The sequence below is a fragment of the Rana temporaria genome, chromosome 2 (assembly GCF_905171775.1).
Source record: "Rana temporaria chromosome 2, aRanTem1.1, whole genome shotgun sequence".
Lineage (NCBI taxonomy): Eukaryota > Metazoa > Chordata > Amphibia > Anura > Ranidae > Rana > Rana temporaria.
The window spans coordinates 272,733,967-272,746,576 of record NC_053490.1 but is presented as its reverse complement, the minus strand read 5'-3'; positions in this window follow the sequence as shown (position 1 = coordinate 272,746,576).

Sequence of the window (12,610 nt, the reverse complement as noted above, 5' to 3'; positions counted from 1 at the left end):
ATGTAACTTTTTGGGGGTTTGGAGTGAGGACTTCTGATCACGAAAAAAGGTTAGTCATGCTTGTTATTAGCTTGTTTTGTATCCATGCTGTTCCAATGTGCTTTATTTAATGCAGGGATGCCCAACCTTTTGAAAAGCGAGGACCACTTAAGCGACTTGGTAACCGGTCGTGGGCCACAATGAGCAGGTGGATGGCAGCCCACTCTACTTGTTTTTTTCTTTATTTTTGCGGATCAGATTGGAGGTATGCGTTTGTAAATGGACACAAGTCCATTTACATCTGCTACTCCTTAGGCCTCGTACACACGACCGGACATGTCCGCTGAAAACGATCGTGTATACAGGCTAGCAGACAGGCTAGCATGCTAAAGCCCCGTACACACGGTCGGATTTTCGGCCAACCAACTTCAAAATCCGGCACTTTTCAAATTTCTCCGACCGTGTGTACGTTCCATCGGACCAACTTTTTTGGCTTCAATCGGACAAAAAGTTGGGTCTGTGAACGGACCAACTTTCTGTTCCGAAAAGTCCGATTGTGCAAAGTGCGACCGTGTGTACAGAAAACCATCGGACTTTTCCAAAAAATCTAAATGCGCATGCCCCGAAATAAAGAGCACCCGGAAGCCATCTGTCTAGTAAAACTAGCGTTCGTATTCGAAAATGCTCATTCGTCACGCGGCAAGTTTCGAAATCTCAAATAGCAGCGCATATTCTTTTTTTCTTTAGAATGTCCTAATATGTACATCTGCTCAACTGGTGATACGGACGGATTAAAAACAAATGTATTTACTTTGGATTAGTGTATTTTCTGGATATGAATCCAGCCTTTTTTTTGTTATTTCTTTGAAATTCCAAACCAAAAAATATCCCCAATTCTTTATGCTGGGCAAAGTAATAACTACTCTATTTGTGTCCCTTCAATTTTAGCAAAGGGCCTGCCTACTCACAAACTGACATTTGACTTTCCACACATAATCCACGAGTTTTTAGCATCATCCTTTTATTTTGCAAAAAATGGGAAAAAGAATAACAGATCCAAATACAAAACAACAGGAAGGCAGCAATTGAAGAACTGGTTGACTTGGCAAAGCCTCTGTACCCCAGGGCATACATAAATTAGGTTAGAATCTCCAAACTTGGGGACCTGAGCATTAACTAAAATATAAGGAGCCCAAGAAGATTGTGGTCTCCAAAAGATGGGGAGCAGCAGCAGCAGACATATATGTGCCCAGGCTGTGGTACTTCAACAGGCTGATATTTATGCATACCAAACTGGCCAACACTCTCCACACTTCACACCTCATCAGCTGAGGCGTTATATTTTTTAACACTCCCACCACAATACAAAAAACAATAATAGATTAAAACTAAAGATTTTATGCCATAATTCAAGCATTTTTTGTTAAGCCAAACCAAAAAATACATACTCAACTACAAATAATAGCAAAAATATGTTCAAAATCATATATATTTCAATATAAATTAGTATCCCCTAAAATCGGGGCTCTGAGTTGGCCACTGACCCCCATGCTGCTGTGGTGGGTTGGCTTGCTGGGGTGGGTTGGATTGCTGGGGTGGGTGGGCTTGCTGGGGTGGGTGGGCTTGCTGGGGTGGGTAGGTTGGCTGGGGTGGGTAGGTTGGCTGCTGTGGGTCGGCTTGCTGGGGTGGGTGGGCTTGCTGGGGTGGGTAGGTTGGCTGGGGTGGGTAGGTTGGCTGGTGTGGGTCGGCTTGCTGGGGTGGGTAGGTTGGCTGGGGTGGGTAGGTTGGCTGGTGTGGGTCGGCTTGCTGGGGTGGGTAGGTTGGCTGGGGTGGGTAGGTTGGCTGGTGTGGGTAGGCTGGCTGGTGTGGGTAGGTTGGCTGGTGTGGGTAGGCTGGGTGTGCTTGGAAGCTTGTCTGGGGTTGGTAGGCTGTCTGTTGTTGGTAGGCCTGTTGTACATTGGCTGGAGGTGTGTGTTCGAAATCACAGACATGTGAAATAGGGGTTAGCTCCCGTTTCCTGGCCTTGCTAAGGAGCTGGACCATGATCCCCTCACATAGCTCCCTTTGATCGGCATCAATTTCCCGTAGTTTGTTTGCTATAAAACAGCCAAACCCTTCTGCACTATCGGGTGCTGTGGTGATGACCGATGTGGCCCTACTTAGAAATTCAGCCGTGGCATCATCCAGATGTTGCCTCTTCTTGGCCCTTTTCCTAGGAGGGTTCAGTGTAGGGATTCTACATTGTGTGGACTGTCTGCTGGGCCCAGCCTCTTCTTGGCTGGCAACGTCCTGTGTCTGAAAAAGGAGCATCATTTTTTTTTCTTGCCATCATAACAACACATTAACATCATAGTCAGGGGCGTACCTAGAGCATTTGGCACCCGGGGCGGATCCAATATCTGGCACCCCCCCCCCACACGTTAAAATGTAAAAACACCCCACTGTGCCCCCTGCATACCTCTGCATCCTTCAATATCATTTTGTTACTACTGTGTACCCCTCTCCACAACTGCACGTCTGGACCCCTTTACATTACACAGCACCCTGCATCACTGCACCCCTTTTACATTACACAGCCACCTGCACCTCTGGTCATGTCACCCCCCTAGCAACGCCACTGATCATAGTATATCTGAATGCACATATTTTCAGGAATACTATACCTGTGTCAAGCTGAGCTCCTCCTCCTCCTCCTCCTCCTCCTCATCCTGAGTTGGTTCAGCCTCAGTATCTGTGGCCTCTGCTGATGCGGATGCAAGTGTGGACAGATGTTTTCGTGGCTCAGTTTGGTCCTTTAAAAACATCAGGCTGCTGAAGTACCATAGCTTGGGCACATACACATCATCTGCTGCAGCTCCCGATCTTTTTGAACACTCAATCTTCTTGAGCTCCCTCTTAAAAGTGCTCCTCAGGCTCCCAATTTTTGCTTTTATTTGGGTCTCGTTGGCCCTGGGGTACACAGTCTTTGCTTCTGCCACCAGTTCATCAATTGCTGCCTGCCTTTTATTTTTATTGGAGTAGTCTTTATTGGTGACCTGCCACAGACATGTGTGTGATCTATAGAGATCAATAAAAGCAGTGATGAATGCTTTGGAATTAAGCTTTCCACCCTTTGCTTTCGGCATTTTTTGGATGAGATATCTGCAATAAAGGATACAATACGACCAATAAGTGCTTGCTGTAACTTCCTAACCTGCTTATACAATCTCTGTTTGCTCTAAGCTAAATCATGCAGTAACCACTAGTGTCCCAATGTATTCACCTACCTTCGTTCCGCGTAGACCTTCGGCTGCACGTAGAGTCGTTCCGTTAGGTTCGTGCAAGCGTCCGTGACATCGAGCGCTCGTTCTTGATTTATATAGCCTACGCATGCGTGAAGCTTCGCTCTACGTGCGTCATGACGCTGGGGCGGGACCACAATCCTTTTTCTTCATGCGACATTCTGGGATGTGTGAGGGAGAATGTGATGGCGGAACCCACGAAAACTAATAGGCCCCGCAGTGGAGGCGTTTATAGAAAACACAAGGCCACCCCCATGAGCAAGGGGGAGATGGTGGAGATGGTTCGCATCTTTGAGAAGTACGATTACGATTGTAAACTCGAAAATTATGATAGGCCCAACAGCCATAAAGACTGGGTTCTGGAGAAGGTCCTCGCGGTATTGGAAGGAGATTATGGTATCCAACGAACGAAAGACCAAATCCGCAAACGATGGTCAGATTTGAAGCACAGAGAGCAAGAAAATTTAGAAGCCATTCACCGCACCATTATCAAAAGAAGTAAGTACATGTAATTAGAGAATTATTTGTCTGTACATTATAGATGGATGAAATTTAATGAGTTATTTTTCTGGTGGGGCCTACAGAAGAAGTTAATGGAAGTTTAAAAGCAGTTCATTACAATTGTAAAGTTTTTATTATGTCTTGGCTACTTTTGTCAAATCCTTAATATACTGTATTCTAATTTTTTCAACAGGACAAAGGCACAGAGAAAGACACCACAGGGGACAAAGGGAGGCTTCCCTTGGCCGGGCTCCAACAGGGGAGAGAACAGGGGAGACAACAGGCCCCAAATCTGCCCCAAAACGTAAGTTAATAAAAATGCTTATGTGCTTTTGCCAGTGACAGGGGTGTTTATAGATAGGACAAACGCCATGGTGTCAGGACTGAACTTAAGGGGTACATTACACTTTATGTTAGATGCGTGGCTCATCACTGACCATTAATGACGCATTTACAGGGTAGAGATGGGTAGAGGAGAGGCCCTGGGGATCAGAGTCACACAGAGTCACGCCTGCTAGATTTCACATCATATAAACCATATTGCCATAGCAAACAAGAGTGATGGGTGCCATCTGCCTGAGTTGTTTAATGTGGCCTATATATAGACATGTCTTCATACATTTTATATGACATCATACTCCTGTTCCCTAGCATTGCGTTGATTGTAATAATGCATAGTGTAGTGCACTAGTGTGGCGCAAACTGGTTCACCAGGGCAAGGTTGGTGGACTTTAAAAGCAGCACATGTGATTATGTTAATATAATGTAATTTTGGCGAGGATTCATAGATGATTTATTCTTTCATTTTAGAGGATTGTGAGTGTGCTCAACACCAACCTTTGCAGGATTTGGAGGATAGTGCCGGACCCAGCAAAGAGCCACCAGTCGACAGCACATCCCCAGACACCAGATATGCTGAGGGTGAAGGAGTGCAAGAAATGCAAGATGAGCCTTCGGAGGTTGTTGTTTGCCCCAGTAAGTTTTTGGAACATGTGCCTTGCAAAATCCACACCTGTTTCTTGTTTCTAGGTCCACACCACACACGCCTACACCACAATAGCAAATTATTTAGTGTATTCAACATTTGAGCATGTAGAAGGGAGAGGTGGCAGTGGTGTTTAGGTAGATGCATGTGAAGACACATGGATATGCACCTGGCACAAGATTTACAGAGTATTATCTGTAGTGTGTACATTCACTAGTAGTGTAGGTGTATTATGAAGATGAAAAAGGTTGTTAGGACTAATTGAGTGTCTAGGTTTAGGTAAGTATTTCCTGAAAATAGACCCCATTGTAAAATTTTTTTTTTTTTTGGATTGCCTCAGTCACTTCACCATCAAACACATAATACATTTTTGTCTTTTTCCAAGGCCACCAACTACCAGGATGCACTATTGGTCGGATCAGTGCTGATATGCTGCAGGCAATGACAGAGCTGGAAAATCTCAAGGAGGCTGCCACTGGTGTTCAGAGACGAATCCGGGATTATTACGACCTGTTAGCAAAATTTTAGTTGTTTTCTATCGTTGTTTTATAATTACAAATGTTCCCTCGTGTTCAAGGTTTTATCATGGAAATATTTGTAATTAGCCTTGTTTGCACATGCTCAGTTTGTGATAATTCAAAGAATTTGCACGAATTCTATTTGCACTACGCACATTTTGTAAAATGTGTCTTTTTTCGCCAAAAAAATAGTTTTAATGGTTGGCCATTACCACAAAATGACTATCTTTATGTGTGATTTCAGGGTCTCAGCTGAGTGTTTATCCACTCTTCTTCTCCTGGTGCCTACAAATGTCATTTTGTAATTTTTTAAGGGCTTGACCTTAAAATCAGACAAAAATGCACATATAGAAATGCCCAATGTATCGAGGCCAAAAGTGGAACAACTTGTCATTCTGACCCTGGGATTGCACCAGGAGAAGGAGAGTTGCTAAAGACTGTGCTAAGGGTCAGTTCACATCAGACGCAGTTCCATTCATTTTGGTGTGCATTTTTGTATGCGACAAAGATGCAGGCACAGGGTTTGACATGCACTCCATTATGGTTCCGGTCGGCTCTAGCTCACAACATGGTAGTCCGTTTCCGGTGATAAGGATAACTACATGTTGTGAGCTACAGCCAACCACAACCCACGGGGCGCATGGAGACCACTGTGCATGCATTTTTGCCACACCCAAAAATGGAACACAGAATGAACAAAAGTGCATCTGGACAGACATTTACATTGGTAAATTTGTTTTTGTTGCGTGAAGAAAGCTGAAAATGGAAAAATTTCTTCGAAAAAAAGTTGACAATGTCTAGGGCTGAGTTTGAAAAGATGCATGTTTAGCATTTAACCCAAAAAATACACAATTGTGTTATTCCTGAACTACCAATGTTTTTTGATTTTGTAAACTGCCAAAAAGTGACATTGGATTGTGCAGGATTGAACAAATATATTTTTTCAAACATTTTGTGGCTTATTATTTATCTGATCACTACTACCAGTATATTTGCATATGGAAAAGGGGTGTAGCAGAAACAAAAGGCATAATAATAATACACATAGCTGTTTGTAACTTTAGAAAGGCTAATTAAACATTTGCTTGTTTCAAAATATTTTATGGTAATCACAGCAACATTTCATTAATCAGTAAAATAATAGTAATAAACACACATAACAGCATCTTGAAAACTAATTTAAGGTTTTCAAAAGGAACATCATAAAGGTTCACAAAAAACTAAAGGACATCTTGCTGCCAAGGCACTGCCCCTCTACCCACAAAATAGTCCATATATTGCTCCCGCACCAGACGGGCATTCTAGGAGGAGACAGCAGGTCTAGTTTGTTGCAGGGCTGGCATCACTGCATCTTCAGCTGGACGTCCACCTGAGGGGTCATCAGTATGCCCGGAACCTATGTAGTTAGCAGCATTCCTCCGTAGAAAATTATGGAGGATGCAGCAGCACAAAACCACATGATTTATTTTGTATTCCGCCAAGTGAATGGCAGTCAGAAAAAGCCTAAAACGACATGACAAAATGCCAAAGGCGTTTTCAACCACCCTTCTGGCACGAGATAGTCTGTAGTTATATATCCGTTGCTCACGAGTGAGGTTCCTCATTGGAAAGGGCTTCAAAAGATGTTCCCCAAGAGCAAACGCCTCATCTGCCACAAATACAAAGTTGAGGCCCTCCACGTTGTCCTGCGCAGGTGGCAAATGTAAGGTGCCAGACGTAAGACGCTGATAGAATTCGGTATGAGCCATGACACCTCCATCGGAATGACGACCATTCATACCGACATCAACATATAAAAACTCATAATTTGCTGAAACAATAGCAAGCAGAACTATGCTGTTAAAGCCCTTATAATTATAAAAAAAAAGAGCCTGAGGCCGGTGGAGGAACAATTCGGACATGTTTGCCATCAATGGCACCCCCACAGTTGGGAAAATTCCACTGATTGGCAAACTGGGCTGCAACATTCTGCCATTCCTCAGGGTTTGAAGGAAACTGTGGAGTGAAGCAAAGAAAAATTAGTTAATACTTGAGCACAAAATATTATCAGCATTTTGAAAACATACATTATAGGGGCAAGAGAACACTAAAATATATCCAAACATTTGTGGAATAACAATTAACAAGCAGAGCAAATAATATGCTTCCTGACTCCCTCTGGTGGCAGATTAAATACATTTTGTGTAGATAATGTTGAATGCTTAAAGCTTGGCAAGTGGTAAGAACTCTCTCCTTTTCCATGGGACCAATATGGTGAACCAAGGAAGGATCAGGTTGCAACCGACTTGGGTTTTTGTGACTGTCACACCAGAGGGTAGACAATAACATAATATATACAAATAAGACAAAGTACTAATAAAATATTTTGGAGAAATCATGAAGTGTATCAAATGTGAAAACAAAGAAAACAACTTACCCGAATATAGTCCTTCTGCAGGACTTGAATAATGGCACAGCAAGTGTCCGGAATTATGTGTCCCAGAGCCTGGGGAGAGATCCCAGTAGTAAACTTGATGTCCTGTAGATTTCTCCCTGTCGCCAAATATCGCAAAGTGGCTATGAGCCGTTGCTCTGCAGGAATAGCAGGCCTCATACAGGTGTCCTTCTTGCTAATATATGGGGACAGCAAGTTTAGAAGACGCTGGAAGCAGGCATCTGACATCCGAAGATAGTTCCGAAAATCATTCGGATTATTTTCTTGCAGCTCCCTCAGCAATGACATATGTGAAAATTGGTCCCGATGAAGCAACCAATTTTTGGTCCAAACAGTCCTCCTCTTCCTGGTCCTGGTCCGGGCTTGAGCAATAGCCAGAACTCCAAGACCATAAACAGCCCGTTCTCTCGCTGGATTCCGCAACATCTCGTTATCGAGCGAACGCACGCAAAGTAACGAGCAAAAAGGCACGAAAATGGAAATCGGGAAAGCACTCACACGAAACGTCAACTAACTATATAGTAGCTGATGGAACGCAACGCGGGATGTACGAAAATTGAACTTCCTCTTTGAATCGCGTGGCCGTACGTTAAAACGTCACTACGTTCGTGTTGGTTGACGAAAAAGTCCGAGTGTGTGTATGCTATGGGTGTGATCGGACAAATCAATTAAGTCAAAAATCCAAGGGAAATTTTGTTGGATGTCCGACCGTGTGTACGAGCCTTAAGAAACATGTCCACTGGAAAGCTGTCCGGTGGACATGTCCGCTGGTTAGTACACCTAACCAGCGGACAGATATCTCCCGCATGCGTCGAATGGATTCGACGCATGCATGGAAGTATTTTACTTCCTGGTTTTGGTGACGTTGCGGTGTCAACGTCACCGCCACGTCACCGCGCTGTCTGTCCGCGCGGATTCCGGTTTGATGGTGTGTACAGCCATCAGACCGAAATCTCCGGCGGACCGTTTTCATCGGACTGTCCGCTCGTCTGTACGGGGCCTTAGAGGTGAATGGAGGGTCCAATTGGTGTGAAAGGGGCCTATGGCTCAGTGCAGGTAACTCAGTTTAAAAGCAGCCCAGTAACCAATAGACATGTGCGTTCCCGTTCGTAACGAATGGATTTTCGTACGAATTTGTTCGTTTTCGTACATTCGTATCAATTCGAACATACGAAAAGCTGAAAGAACCAAAATACGAAAATTACTGAATTACGAATAAGCAAAATAACGAATAAGCGAAAATACCAACGTATGATTGGACAATCATACTAAAATACGAAACACTGAAAAAGCAAAAGAACGAAAATTACATCTATAACGAACGATTTGCATTCCGTATTTTAAATCCTTTGTCTGTTCGTATTTTCATTCGTATGTTCATATTTTCATTTGTGTGTTTTGTAAATCCGTTTCTTTGTCTGTTCGTAAATTTGTGTACCAGTTTTGCCGGTGTATAAGGTGACCGGGCGTATAAGACGACCACCTAATTTTACAGTTTTTTAAGATTTTTTGCTTGTACTCACCGTATATGACGACCCCCCCTTCTCAGGTTTCCGACCCTTCATATTTCTTCCTTCTGGAGCCATATCCTTCTTCATTCTTGCTGGAGCCAATCACGGCAAACAATGTATTCTTTTAATGAATACAAAGCCTGCTTGGATTGACAGAGGCTGTAACATCATCAGCCCGTGCCTCTCTGACTCTCATAGTCAATCCGAGCAGGCTACTGTATGTAGCCTGCTCGGATTGGCAGAAGTTGTTACTCCAATCCGAGCAGGCTCTGTATTCATTTGAATACATCACTCACCGGGATTGGCTAAGCGGTATATAATGTAGTAGCCAAAGCTACATAAGTATTCCTGCACATCCAGCAGCCATCCGAGCAGCTGACCCGGCGTATAAGACGACCCCTGCTTTTTGGCCATTTTTTTTAAGTGTAAAAGGTAGTCTTATACGGCAGCAAATACAGTACTTGTATCGTTCTTTCGAATGGGCACTGGGCAGTGTAGTTAGTGAGTGACTACTTAATATCTTAGCCAATCAGCTTATCTCTTTTGTGCTGAGTCACACTGTACAGTGTAAAGCCTCGTACACACGATTGGACTTCAAACAAACTTTTCCGTGGATTTTTGTCTGAAGGGAGTTGGCCGGACTTTGAAACCGAAAAAGTTTGTCTGATTGAGCGTACACACGGTGGAAATTTTTGGAAAACGCTAATTTTGACGTTTGTTGGCAAAAAGTCAGACCGTGTGTATGGGGCTTAAAGCGGAGGTTCACCCTAAAAACAATTTTCTAACATTACATTGTGCTCACTCTCGACATTGACAGTACGCTGATGTTTTTTTTTTTTTTGCCGTACATACCGTTGTATCGCTATTTTCCCGCCGGCTTCCGGGTAGTGGCTCCCGCAGGAGTGGACGTTCCTATGCACAGGCTAAGTGATTGACATGATGACAAAAGCTTCCCTCCGGCGCATAAGGCGCATCACGAGTTGCCGAAAGAAGGCGAACGTCGGGGCACAGGTAAGGCTGCACTGATGGGCACTGATGAGGCTGCATTAACGGGCACAGGTAAGGCTGAGCTGATGGGCACTGATCGGGCTGCATTAATGGACACTGGTGATATATCAATTTATATATATATATATATATATATATATATATATATATATATATATATATATATATATATATATATATATATACATATATACACAACCAATAAAAACGTATCAAAGGATTAATTGGTGCCTATGTGACTGTTAGTTCAAAAACACAAAGTTTGTGCCCATAAATATAATTCTATGATACAACATGTGAAATGGAATACTTTCAGTCTCCTGCATTGATCTCCTGTGCTGATATATATATCGCTGACTGTTGCAAAGGGTCTAATAAATTCCAAATAATCTCCTGTGTTCTGAAATATGATGTTCCATCTAATAAAATTGGCCTCTTACCGGATTTGGTGGATCCTTATTACAGAGATCAAACTCGCTGTATGAACATAACTACTTGTGTAGATGTTACTCTCTCAGCTTTCTCATATCCATATACTTCAAAGAGACTTGGACTCATGTGATTCAAAGACCAGAGCATTGGATTACTCCCATGGACATTCAGCACTCTTGTATTGCAATAATTACCAGGTTGGATATCTCAGGTGTGTTGATTCTTAAAGCCTTATATCCATTTTTATCACGGAACTCCAATAGTTTGGAAATCATATGTAAACAAGGAAAGAAAACCCTAATAGTGTAAAACCGCTAAATAATTATTCAGGAAAAATAAATCTCGCGCCAAATGAATTACACTAAATTATATACTTGATAAATCAAGTGACTAACTGAGTGAAGCTGCTCCCAAATAAAATCAGGTGACTGACTTGTGAAAAACCAAACAGATTATAGTCTAAACTCTATAAGTACAATAGTGCCAAATGCCGTGGAAAATAAATAAAAAAAAAAAAAATAAAAAAAAAAATTTAAAAGAATGTCCAGCAAATAAATAGTTAAGTGCAAAATGGATCCAGTGTTGTATCAAGTCCAGGTGCAAAATGCAAATAATCCAATCCCAAATCGCAGGGAAAAGTGCAAATGCTAAAGTGCTTGTGAATCTTGGCTATTTTGAAGATTCACAAGCACTTTAGCATTTGCACTTTTCCCTGCGATTTGGGATTGGATTATTTGCATTTTACACCTGGACTTGATACAACACTGGATCCATTTTGCACTTAACTATTTATTTGCTGGACATTCTTTTAAATTTTTTTTTTTTTTTTTATATTTTATTTATTTTCCACGGCATTTGGCACTATTGTACTTATAGAGTTTAGACTATAATCTGTTTGGTTTTTCACATAGATTTGGGTACACAGTTACACTGTGTACTACTCAAACGCACATTGTGACACGCATCCACTATTTTGATATAGCGCCCCTCACCTCACTATGCTAAATAATTATTAAAAATATTTTTTTTAAAGTTACACTTAAAGCAAGGCTGAAAATTCAAGCATAAGAAATGTTAATCTGGCAGCGATGTCACTTGTCCAACCGGTTAAGTGGCGCTCTCCGATCCAACGCGTTTCCACACAAATGTCATCTACTGGAAATGGAGGATACTGAGCAATGCCAGCCAGTCTTTTAACCACAGAATGGCACGGCTGGGCACAAGCACGTACAGGTACGTCCTCTTTAAGTGCCCAGCCGTGGGTCGCGGGCGCGCGCCCGCAGCACGCTCCCGCGACCCGGTCCGAAGCTCCGTGACCGCGGGACCCGCAGACCCGATCGCAGCAGGAGTCCCGCGATCGGTCCCCGGAGCTGAAGAACGGGGAGAGCTGTGTGTAAACACAGCTTCCCCGTTCTTCACTGTGGCGCTGTCATTGACGTGTGTTCCCTTATATAGGGAATCACAATCAATGACGTCACACCTACAGCCACACCCCCCTACAGTTAGAAACACAGATGAGGTCATACATAACCCCTTCAGCGCCCCCTTGTAGTTAACTCCCAAACTGCAATTGTCATTTTCACAGTAAACAATGCATTTTAAATGCATTTTTTGCTGTGAAAATGACAATGGTCCCAAAAATGTGTCAAAATTGGCCGAAGTGTCCGCCATAATGTCGTTTTACGAAAAAAATCGTTGATCGCCGCCATTAGTAGTAAAAACATTTTTTTTTATAAAAAATGCAATAAAACTATCCCCTATTTTGTAAATGCTAAAACTATCCCCTTTGCGCAAACCAACCGATAAATGCTTATTGCGATTTTTTTTTACCAAAAATAGGTAGAAGAATACGTATCGGCCTAAACTGAGGAAAAAAAAATGTTTTATATATTTTTGGGGGATGTTTATTATAGCAAAAAGTTAAAAATATTGCATTTTTTTCAAAATTGGCGCTTTATTTT